Below are 12,169 nucleotides of genomic sequence, written 5' to 3' on the forward strand. Positions count from 1 at the left end.
TCTTCTTTCTAACATTTGCCAATGATGTTTTCTGTCTCTCTCTCTCCATGAGTAAGTTCCAAGTAGTTCCTGCTTGAATAAGTATTTGCTGACTGAATGAATATGGACTGCTGACTAAATGGATGGCCCCAGGGATTCTGTCACCTTAATCACACAGCCAGCATGTGCTACACATATGGATTTAGGGGGATGACTTAAAACTGATGATAGCCACATGGGAAGAATTGAGGAGGCATAACTGATGAATTGTATTCAATTCAATGTAGCAAACATTTATCCAGCCCCTATTATGAGTAAGGCCATATGCGGGGGGTTGATATTGGCACATCTGCTTCTCTGAAGAAGCCTTATAATTTATTTTTACAAAGAAGAGCCAAAGCAGAAAGGCTTCCTCAGACAGTTGGGACCCCCCCCCCCCCCCCCGCCGCTTGTGATTCTTTTTTTTTTTTAATTTGGTTGCCTGGGGTCTTAGTTGCGGCAGGTAGACTCCTTAGTTGCGGCATGCATGTGGGATCTAGTTCCCTGACCAGGGATCGAACTCAGAGCCCCTGCATTGGGAGCATGGAGTCTTAACCACTGTGCCACCAGGGAAGTCCCACCCCCTTCCGATTCTTGTTGAAATAAATTTAAATTGACAAGCCTTTGTCAAATCCCTACTACAATCAAGGCACTAGGCTGCTGATTAATCCCATTGATGGGCTTCGTAAGGGTGTTGATCCTTCACCTTCAAATAATGGCAAATCTGCTACTCAGAAAAAATAATTCAGAAGAGCAATACAGCATAAGATTATAGACTTTGGAGAGCTGTGTTAACCCGAGTACTTCTAGACGTGCAAATGTTAAAGCTATTAAAGTTCTACCAGAATCGTGCACCAACACTGCTCATTGATGTGCACTTTTGATTGAGACAAGAAAAAAATAAATATGTTACAAATTAGCCAGAAAATCATATCTTTTCCTCATTATTTTCTGAACATTTAGGACTCACTTTTGTTTAAATACTTATATAGTTAATTTCTGGTATATTTTATCTATATCATTTTATATGAGTAAATTTTAAATGCACACATATATGTTAGGACTTTGTTATACAAAGGATGGAATAGAAAGAGTGGAGGGTACAAAGTAGTATCTGGCACAGTTAACATCAGCTAACAGTGAGACCCTACTGGGTGCCTGATACTCTTCTAAGGGCTTAATGGGCTAATTAGATTGGATGAATTAATTCATTTAATAGTCACAGCATGCCCATGAGGTAGGTGTCCTTACCATTCCCATTTTACAAATTAGGAAACAGGAAAAAAGAGGTTCATTAACTTGTCCAAGGTTAGTAATCGTGCCAGAACTCTGTGCCAGAATCCATGCTCTTAACCACTATTATATTGCCTCCCAGGAAGCTTGCATTCTACCCTGGGCAGGTAGGAAAGAAAGGTATCAAATATTAACCAGGGGCTTCCCTGGTGGCGCAGTGGTTGAGAGTACGCCTGCCGATGCAGGGGACACGGGTTCGTGCCCTGGTCTGGGAAGATCCCACATGCCGCGGAGCGGCTGGTCCCGTGAGCCATGGCCGCTGAGCCTGTGCATCCGGAGCCTGTGCTCCGCAACGGGAGAGGCCACAACAGTGAGAGGCCCACATACCGCAAAAAAAATTAAAGAAAAATAAAAAATATTAACCAGAGTTGAGAGCAATAAAAGAGCCTTCTCAAAGTAACCTGTGCTTTTTTCTTTTTTTTTTTTGCAAAAGTAGACAATAATTACTGTAAGAGCTCAAAGGAGGGAAAGGCAATTCTGCCTGCGATGGACTTCACCAAAAATCAGGAATGGCTTCTTCATCACCAAAACAATACTGGAGGTAAGAAATTAGGGAGCAATACCTTTAAATTTTTGAAGGAAAATAATTTCTAAGCTAGAATTCTATGCACAGCCAAACTAGTAATGCAATTTGAGCATAAAGACATACAAGGTCTCAAAAATGTATTGATTTCCCGCCCCCCATGCCCTTGTCTTAGGATACCACTAGAGGATGTCCTTCCTCAGAATGAGGGAATATTTATCATCATCTCATTATCTATATGAGATGATGGATGTTCACTAAACTTATTGTGGTAATCACTTCATGACATATGTAAGTCAAATCATTATGCTGTATGCCTTAAACTTATACAGTGCTGTATGTCAATTATATCTCAGTAAAACTGAAAGAAAAAATTAAAACAACAAAAAAGAGGGAGTATAATTCAATCTAGGAAGATGTGCAAAATTGAGAACAAGGTAACCAGTAGAGGAGAGAACCCCCAGAATAATGACTGTGGTGTAGATAATTCATAATTCAGCTGTAAAGGGCAGCCACCCAGATGGAAGCAGCAAGACTCAGGAGACAAGCTGTTTGGAGCTGTCAGCACCGTGCCTGCTGCCGTGGAACCATCTTTTAACCAGAGAAAACTCCTGGAGAAAGTATCAACCCAAACAAGGGAATATACTAAGAAAGAGGAAGGTATGATATCCAGGAAATAGGGAAGCCAATCTTGGAGAAAGACAGAAGGAATTCCAAGTTTGGTAGAAAACAAAGGCCAGGATGGCAACTGAGCAGCAGGTCTAAAGGAAAACCTGCCTGGAGAAGAGGGATGTTTAAAAATATTTTTACCTGATATCAGTGACTTTTGGACATTGCACGGAGACGTTATTGGAAGTAGTTGGAAAGATTAGCAATAAGCAAAAGTCAAATAAAGCAAAGGAAAAAGCAAGACAATTATTAACTTTAGAGAAAACCTAAAAGTAGAAGGAAAAATGATCATAATACATTATGATGCTTTTATGTGAATATTTGCAAAGCATAGGAATGGAAACACTGAATATGGAGGTAAACATCATATGGGGAAGATAAAAGAGGAGAAAAGGGATGGCAGCCTGAAAGAGCTACATCCTCTTCTACCATAACAGGAAATATAGAAATGATGTTTAAAATTGATTATTAAACACATAGCAGTACATACATTATATTGAGAAATATGGAGATTTGAAAATGTCAAAGAAAAACTGCTAAAAGAGTCAAAGGTGATTACTTCTGGTGAGCAGAAGTCATATTTTTTTAACAAGTTTTTAGTATTATTTAAATTTTAAAATTACATATATAAATTATTTTAGTAAAATGGTATAAAAAAATTAAGTGTCCATGTGGGCTTTCACAAAAGTTTGGTATCCAAACGACTCTCAGTAAAGATTCTTCTTCTTCTGTGGTATTATTGTTATTGGAAAGAGTCTTGACTTATTGTCATGCTATTGAATCTCATAATATATGCCACTGATTCTTTCTGGGGATTTAATGCATGGGATCTCAGTTTCTTCATTTGTAAAGTGAAGGGGTTACTATATATATATATGTATATATGTATAAAATCTCTTAGGCCTGCTCCAGCCCTATTATGTTATGAACAGGACCTATTATGCAACATGCATACACTGACAGGTTGCAGTCACACATGCGAAACTTGGCTGTTTTTTTGTTTTGTTTTGTTTTGTTTTTTTTGGTACGCGGGCCTCTCTCTCACTGTTGTGGCCTCTCCCGTTGCGGAGCACACGCTCCGGACGCGCAGGCTCAGCGGCCATGGCTCACGGGCCTAGCCGCTCCGCAGCATGTGGGAATCTTCTCGGACCGGGGCACGAACCCGTGTCCCCTGCATCGGCAGGCGGACTCTCAACCACTGCGCCAGTAGGGAAGCCCTTGGCTGCTTTTAAAGTCCTGACTTTGATCTACACCGTGGAGCCGAGAAGATGAGGAATGTCTTAATCACTGGTTCAAGAACATGAAAGGTGATTGTGAGACAAAGAGGGGATTCCAGCACCAGGAAGGACATTTTAAGACAATATGATTTCAACCTCTGGAATGCGTCTTACCTTGCAGAGCTGATATATTTAAAATGGGATGATGTACTTGAATGCTCTTTGTAAAGTGAAAATCCTATACAAGCATAAGCTGTATCTCTAGTATTGTTTGGAAAGGGGTCAGTGCACTCTAGTGGGGAAAGCTCTGGCCTGGGAGTTAAAACATTTGAATTCTAGTGTTGACTTTGCCATTAATCCCCCAGGTAAGTTTGACAAACTCTCTCATGTCTTTTATCGCAGCTTCAGGTTTGGTAAAATGAAGATGGACTTGGAGTTCTTCAGTTAGCAGAAAAAGAAATCAGATTTGGCAAAAATAGGGTAGCTCAAAGAACTGAGACAAAAGCTTCAGGAAGGCCAGGAGCCAGATACTGTGGAGCTCTGGGCAGGGCTGATATTCAAACGATAAAACAACAAGATGGCGCAGGCGAATCGCAATGGATACCAGTAGCCACACAGAGACCTAGCGGCACTCAGCTCATACACGGTGTCTCAATCCATGCTGTGACAAAATTCCACAGTCTGGGTAGCTTATAAAGGACAGAAATATATTTCTCACAGTTCTGGAGGCTGCAAGTCCAAGCTCAGGTTGCCAGCATGGCGGAGGGCAGGCTCGCTTCCAGGTCCCGGACTTGCCATTGTAGTGAGAAAGGGCGAGGCATCTCTCTAGGCAAGAATGCTAATCCCATTCATGATAAGCGTTCCACCCTCAAGAGTTGCAAGCAACTGCCAAGGCCCCGCCTCCTAAAACTATCACTTTTGAGAGTCAGGATTTCAACATGTGACTTTTAGGGAGACACAAACATTCAGACCATAGCACAGGGGTTACCTCTTGAGCTGCTGTATCAGAGGGAAAGCTGGCGTAGTGATCCCAGGAAGGGGATGCTGGGGAGGACATCCAGGGTGGTGGAGAGGCAGCTGTTTACCAACTGGCAGGGAGGTATTTCAATATTTTAACAGCCGGTACAGCTGTATTGGTGTGTTTCTGCAGGATGTCTAGATTTAAGGAGCTATTTATTGTTACTGCAGGCCTCACTGCTAGGATGAATCGAGATAAAAATGTAGCACTTTGTTCCTCCTCTTGTGTCCCACTGCGTTATAGTCACATTTGGGGGAGAGAGTGTGTGGTTGGCCTAGTTGCGAGCTCCTGCCCACACTCGGCTAGAGGAGAACAGAGCGCTCGGAACTGACAGCCCAGCCACAGCTGCATCAGTGGAGTGGAGGCACTTTCCCAAAATAAGTCAGGTCTTTGTTACTCTAAGGCGAGAATAACCTGTTTGAGTAAAAAGTATTTGACGGCTAGTACGGCAGGGACATCAATCAGTGAGAAGGTACATCAGCCCTTGACTAGGGGGCAGGATCCTGAAGTTTCTCTGATTTGTTGGGAGTTAGCCTTTCGTTACCAGCTGTGCTGTTGCAAGATGAGGGCAAATAGTAGGAGTCCCGGGGGTCAGCATGGAAGAGGGGGTGGGCACGTGGAGCCAGGAGCCTGGGCCGTGGTTATTGCTTATAGGTTATTGCTCATATTATCAGTATGAACCTTCTGTAACCAAAAGAAGGGGGAATGGATAGGCTGAGGAAAAATCGTAGCTGGCTGTTACAGAGGGTTTGGAGTAGAACTGCAGAGAGTTAATGGTTTGCTGCTGAGTGTATAAGGAAATGTGTGGTGGTAGTTTTGGTTTTCACAATGGCTAGGAGATGGGGAGGGTGCTACCGGAATTTGGTGACGGAATCAGGAATAATAAATGTTCTACAATGTCTGGGACAGTCATGCCGACCTATCCAAAATGTCAAAGCACCTCTGTTGAGACAGATTGCAAGAGTTATCCGTAAGGGGCTACTGAAGAGAGGAGAGCCGTATGCCTTGGGCAGAAGGGAGATAAAGTCCTAATTTGGGTGATATAGTTGCCATTTATTATTTAGTATGGATTAGGTCCATAAACACATTTGTCATTTAATCTGCATGACTATCCCCTGAGATATAATTAATTACTCCCTTCTTATACACAAGGAGTTAGGCTCGGAGAGGCAAAATAACTTCACCAGAGTGAGACAAGCAAGGGGCAGAGTCCCTTCAATTCAAGTTTGAGTTCAAAATCTTCCTGCAGGGTTTTAGGGGACAAGGAGGAGAGCGGCAACACGGTGTGTATGGAGTCCTTCGAGAGAAAGAAAATCACATTCATGACACAAACTCAGGATGAAATTCTAGGAGGAGTTGTTGAGTCCTGGAATAAATTACTGTGGGAAGCTGGAATTTTTGGATATCTTTGAAAAGACCCCCTCTATTTAAAAATCCTTTCGGAGGTTTTTTGTTTTTTTTTATTTTTTTGATTGAGAGAGGAGACCCTTCGAGGGGTCTTCTGGGCTTGTTTCAGTTCTCAGTATTCTTCTAAACTCCGAGGGCTGACCTTAAGATAAATGTTGAATAAACACTCCCTTGAAAGGCCTGGAAATTCACACACAACTGCAACTAAGTGAAAAACTAATTAAAACCAGCATTCTGATTCAACATTAACTGAAATTTATCTACCTATGTTGAAAGTGAAATAAATGCAAGAAGTCAAAAGTTTAAAAGATGAAAGAAGGATGACTTAGAACTTTTTAAAATAACATTTTATGTCATAACAAAATCAATATACATTATCATATAAGATTTCTATGGAATAAATATTCTGCTATTTGCTGTGTATGGGTTTTTGCACGTATATCTCACATTTTAAAATCATCAGGGAATTCCTCATTTCCAATTATCTATAATTCCATCACAAGCACTTTTTCTCACCCTTTGCCTCAAACTTTATGCTAACACGCCACTACCTCCCCCAAGGGAATTACATGTAAAGCTAAGCTTACACTAGTCATCTATATCTTGTTAAAAATGAAGAACACAAGAGTAGATTTTATTAGTGAAAAAGGGGGGACAGAGTATGAAGGTAGTAGGCACTCGTTTGGGGGTGGGCAGAGGAAAGGAGATCTAACTAAAGTGTAGTTTTCTCCAGCTATAAGTACTGAATTTCAGGAATTCTGGTCCCTCCGTATCAATCTAGGATGGATGGATAGCTTTCCAGTTCCCGCCCTATCTCGAACTCCCAGTCGCAGACACCAGGTGGCGCTCGCATGCTCGCAGCTCAGCGAATGGAACCCTCGGATTTAGACCCTGTCTGCTAAAAAGTCGCGCTGGCTGCCTGACCCGGGAGAATCACGTTCAGTGAAGCGCAGAAGCAAAACGGCGCCTAGCTCGGGCCCTGTCCCGTGGCAGACCTGAGGCGCGTTCGGAAAGCGACCGACAGACGCAGGGCGGCGGTGGGAGCTGCAGAGGGCCTTTTGCACTCCAATCGCAGGACAAGCGGGGAAGTTCAGAGCGTGGACAAGGGGATGCGAATATCAGCAAATTCGGGGAAAGCAGAGGACGTGGCTTGGGAAGGTTAGAATATCCGAAGGACCCCCTTGAAAGGGGGTGGGTGGGTCACAGCCCCTCTTTCTGTATTCTGGGCTGAGCAGGGTGGTAGCAGGTTCGGGGACCTTTTAAGAGCACCGCCTGCCCTTTCTCTCTTCGCCATCACCAGCCTTTAACGGTGGTGAAATACCCTCTGCAGTTTTCCAAGGCGAGAGGGTATTTTCTCACAAAAGTGGCTTCTTTCTTTCTTTTTTTTTTTTTTTTGCGGTACGCGGGCCTCTCACTGTTGTGGCCTCTCCCGTTGCGGAGCACAGGCTCCGGACGCGCAGGCTCAGCGGCCATGGCTCACGGACCCAGCCACTACGCGGCATCTGGGATCTTCCCGGACCGGGGCACGAACCCGTGTCCTCTGCATCGGCAGGCGGACTCTCAACCACTGCGCCACCAGGGAAGCCCACTTGATAAACACTTAGTTTTTATACCTCCCAGCTCCCAACATTTGTGCGCACACAACAAGCTAGATTGTAAAGACGCCGCGGGAGCGGGTGGGAGGCTGTTCGTGAGGTTAAAAAATGAGTAACGATGATGACTTTCCAAGAGGGCCCAGGGGATGACCGCGCAGGGCCGAGTCCCTGGAGACCTGGCGCGGGGCTCTGGCGCGCCTCGTGGGCTTCACAGCTAAAGCAGAGCCTCTCGGAGGGTGACCTGCATGTATCAGAACCACCAGGGTGTTTGATAAATGCAGAGTCCCTGGCCTCAGCCCAGACCTGTTGAAACAGGATCTCTGCGAGAGAGCATATGCAGTTTAAGAAGTCCTACCACTGGACACAGCCGACATTCGTCCTTTTAAACACCAAAAATGTCTATTTCAACATTCGCAGGTGATTCTCCTGCACATTAAAGTTTGAGCATATCTGCTTTGGCATTTTATAGCCCTCGTTCAGAAGAAGGAAGGGAGGAAGGGTACTCCTTGTTTTTTTGTCTTTTTTTGGTGGTATCTTAGTTCCCCGACCAGGGCTCGAACCCGCGCCCCCTGCAGTGGAAGCACGGAGTCTTAACCACTGGACCGCCAGGGAAGTCCCAAGACAGGCTACCCCTTTATAGCGGGTACCGGCAGCCCGAGCGCGGGGTCCCTGACGAGGCTGGTCTTTGGGAATGGGGAAGCGGGCACACAGCACCTGCGTCCTCGAGGGCTCCAGACCTCGCAAAGCAGCCAGCCGCACGCTAGCCTCGGTGCGAGTGGAGGGGCAAAAGCCGCTCTTTCCCGGCACCGTTCAGCCGGCTGCGGCCCGCACCTGGGGCGGCCGCCAGGTCTGGGCTGGCGCGCCTGCGGCGCTGGGCGGGCTCCTCAGAGCATCTCTTGTGGGGCCGGGCTGGAGGAGAAGAGGAGGAGGGAAGCGGGGGTGCGTTAGGGGCTTAGGCCTGCCTCCCACCTCCCCCCGCAGCCACCTTCCGCTCTATAATTGGCTGCCAGCGGGCCTTCCTTTCCTCTTATCTGATCCCGGGCGCCTAGCAGGAGGGAAGCCCTGGAGAGGAGGAGGCAGCTCTGAGCGGCCAGGAGTGGGGGCAGAAGCGGGTAGAAGAGAGGGAGAGAGGCTAATTGAAAGGGGCACGCGGCGGGAAGCGCGCGAGACCCGTGCGCCGCCAAGAACCAATTCGCGGCGGAACTTGGATCTTCCCTAGGCACGGAGAGGCCCCCTACCTGGGCTGGAATCTTCTCCTGAACAGGTCAGTTCCAATCTTTCTCTGCTCTTCTTTCGGGTCGGCTTTGCAAAGTCTATTCTTGAGGAAGGGAAAGTGGGAAGGGCTAGCCACCTGCAGACGCCGTGCAAGTCCATGGACCTTCTCTTCACGCGCGCCTCGGATGGCCCGGGGACGTTTGAGGTGCGATGGGAAGGTGCACCGGGTGCCTCTTCGCAGGGGGTCACTGGGCAGGGAGATTGGTGGCACTGCGTGATGCAAATGCAGACAGTGAAGATGCCCTGGGTTGCTCTCAGGAGCTTTCCCCCTTGTACTTGGGCGCTGTGAGTGCTCGGCGGGAAAGAGCGGCTGTCTCCACTTCGAGACAGTGGAGACTCCAGAATTTCCAAGTAGAAGGGGCTTCGTAAAGGCGACCATTCCGTTGAGAAAGGGGCTTAGGGATTGTTTTGGAGAGCTGTGTATAAACAGAAAGCATGCTGTTTTTATTTAGATTGTATTAAGGGTCGCTTGGGAAAACAGTCGATGGAGATCATGGGGTACGCAACTCACCTAGATCCCCGTGGGTGACCCGCGCTGGGGACCAGGTGCTCGCGAAAAGAGGAGCAAGCAAACGGAGTGCCTCGATGCAGGATGTTGGCAGTAGTGATAGCTCTTCCACGTAGTGATAGCTCGTCCACGCCAGGAAACCCGGATGCTTCGCGCGTTTTACTTTGGTGTCTGGACCCAGGAAGTTGCAGCTTTCAGATGCACCACCACGCTGTGGTGCTGGAGGGTCTTCTCTGCCCTGGCTTTTCCCACCCCCCTCCCCCCACCCGCCCCTTTTATCCCTCTGAACTGCTGGCGGCTTCAAGCGCTCTAGTACGCAGCGCCTAGGCGGAGGTGCATCTGGCCGAGCTTGGCTTTAGCGCGCACAGCGCACAGTCAAGACAGGGTTAGGGCCCGGCCAAGAGGAGCCGGCGTTGTGCCACTGGAGTGGCCTTAGTCCTAAGCAAGGGTCTGAACGCTGCCTGCAAGTCCAGGACACGGGCACTCTGATTCAGGAGCTGGGTTCTTGGGTCCTCTGCGGGAGGCTCCGCCCTGTGGCACGCGAAGCTCTGGATTGACCCGGGGTCAAAGCTCTGGATTGACCCGGGGTCGCGCATTGTGCTTAGGCTTTCGGCATGTCCTTAGGGCAACTGTGCAAATGGAGCTTACGTGCAGCTCTCACAGCGGCCTATATCTGCCCCTCCCCCCTCCCCCCTGAAAACTACTTTTGGAGCTACAGCTGAGAGCCTCATTTCCCTTCTGGAAATTTCAGAGAGTCAGCTGCCTGCAGCAGTAGAAGGGGGTGGAAGGGGGGCAGAAACAAAGAAATATGCGGATAAGACATTGGTGGCTCTGTGGGGAGCAGAAATGAGAAAGACTTTTCCTGAAACTCCCCTCTTAAAGGCTCTGGGGCTCCTCAGCTACAGAGAGTCAAGGGGGGCCCTTCCTGGTTGCAGCGTGTGATAAAGAGGCCCTGCTCGCATCCAGCAAACCGGCTTAAGCTGGATGCAGTGGGGAGAGCTGGTGGTGTGTTTCTGACAAGGTGGTCCAGTTCTGCCCACAGAGAACTCACTGGTAAATGTAAAATGAGTGAATGAATTAATGCATGGATAGCATTTGGATTTTGAGTTGTTTCAAAAGAGCAACTTGGATGGATTTCCTTTGAACCTGGTCCCAAGGGTGTGGTTACTGTAAGATAGACTTCAGGATAGGATTTTTTTTAAGAAACAGCTTTATTGAGATACAATTGCACACGTGTGCAATTCGGTGGTTTTTTAGTATATTCACGGAGTTGTGCAATCATCACCACAATCAATTTTAGAAGATTTTTATCACTCCCAAAAAAAATATTCTGTACCTATTAGCGGAAACTCCCCATTTCTTCCCAACCTCGCCCCCCCAACACCCTTGGCAACCACTCATCTACTTTCTGCTGACATTTCATGTCAATGGAAGCATACAATCTATGTGTGGTCCTTTGTGACTGGCTTCTTTCACCTAGTAAAATGTTTTCAAGGTTTATCCATTATGTACAGTATACTCTCACTAAGCATTGGGCATCGCCTCCTTCTGCCTGGGGAGCCCTGAGCCAGGACAGACCTGAACCTCCACTACATCCCTGACCTCCTGGGGGTCCCTTTGAAAGGACAAGAACCACACTGGTGAGGGCTCTCAGTAATTCCCTGGGAAGGATTCCTTGGAACCCATCAGGATTCCTGGAGCAGTTTTGGGCAGGTCCCAGGCTTTGGGATTGATGGGAGGAGTCCTTTGGCATTTTTCCTGCTGCTAATGGTCCAGCTGTGGATTTCAGAGAACTCTGGGCCTTCCGTGAAAGTCTTGGCTTTTGGAATCAGCCAGGACTGGCCTTAAAGAAAGGGCTGAGCAAATTCGTATGATTTGAGGGGCACCGGAACAAGCCCCAGCCCAGCAAAAAAGGGCTCATTGGGGTACACTCCCTTTGACCCTTAAATACTTCCTAGTGTCAGCTAGTAAAACACAAAGATCTTTTGCTTGTCTTAAGCCGAGAGTCTTTGCAATTATGTGACTCTAGAGCCACATTTGCTGTCATTTTAATCCAAACTCAGCCAAACGACTGCTGTTTTCCAGGCCAGTCGAGTGTAACCCAAGGTTCCTTTAAAGGACCAGGACCTTCCTGAATTGCTGCAGGCTGAGGTGGTGGTGTTTGAGCACCACTGAGCTAACAAATTACCTGGGATTATGACAATTTGTAGAGAACAGATGATAAATGACCAAGGGGAACAGCGGGATGGGTAGGGTGGGGGAGAGGAGAAGAGGAAAGTTTAAGGGAAAGGGACAAAAACAAACTTCCTCTTTGACAGATTTGCCCCCTGATAGTGCTGGATGGCAAGAAAACAGTCTCCTCTTGTTTCTCCTCCTCTTTGGTAACTAACTAAATAAAAAGTGGCAGGGCCCCAGTTACTCTTCTATATAGAACAAGCCTTGTGAAGACCAAGCCTTATCCTGTTCTAGTTGGGAGATGGGTGTGTGTAGTCGAGGAAGTGCTGGCATGTGTTTCGAGTCCCTGTTGGGTACCTGCCCTTTTCTTTTTCAGAAACACGTTTAAGCCCCCCAGTTACTTGTGGAAGTAAATATTCTCCTCCTTTTAGATGTCAGATCACTGAGCTTCGGGGATATAAACTACCTCGC

At 47.1% G+C, this 12,169-nt stretch overlaps 1 protein-coding gene across 4 annotated transcripts in view; it reads left to right on the forward strand.

Moving 5' to 3' along the window:
- The window catches only part of COL14A1 (collagen type XIV alpha 1 chain), a 272,810-nt gene that overhangs the window by 17,256 nt on the left and 243,385 nt on the right, over positions 1 to 12,169 (forward strand). For 2 of the 4 annotated variants that reach the window (XM_049700664.1, XM_049700665.1), the window contains exon 3: positions 1,748 to 1,852. The gene's annotated coding sequence lies outside the window, so the exon portion shown is untranslated. Of the gene's footprint in view, positions 1 to 1,707; positions 1,853 to 8,867; positions 9,005 to 12,169 lie in introns of those variants that run through there. The other 2 variants (XM_033419891.2, XM_033419893.2) reach the window with 2 other exon arrangements.

The sequence above is a fragment of the Orcinus orca genome, chromosome 17, assembly GCF_937001465.1.
Source record: "Orcinus orca chromosome 17, mOrcOrc1.1, whole genome shotgun sequence".
NCBI lineage: Eukaryota > Metazoa > Chordata > Mammalia > Artiodactyla > Delphinidae > Orcinus > Orcinus orca.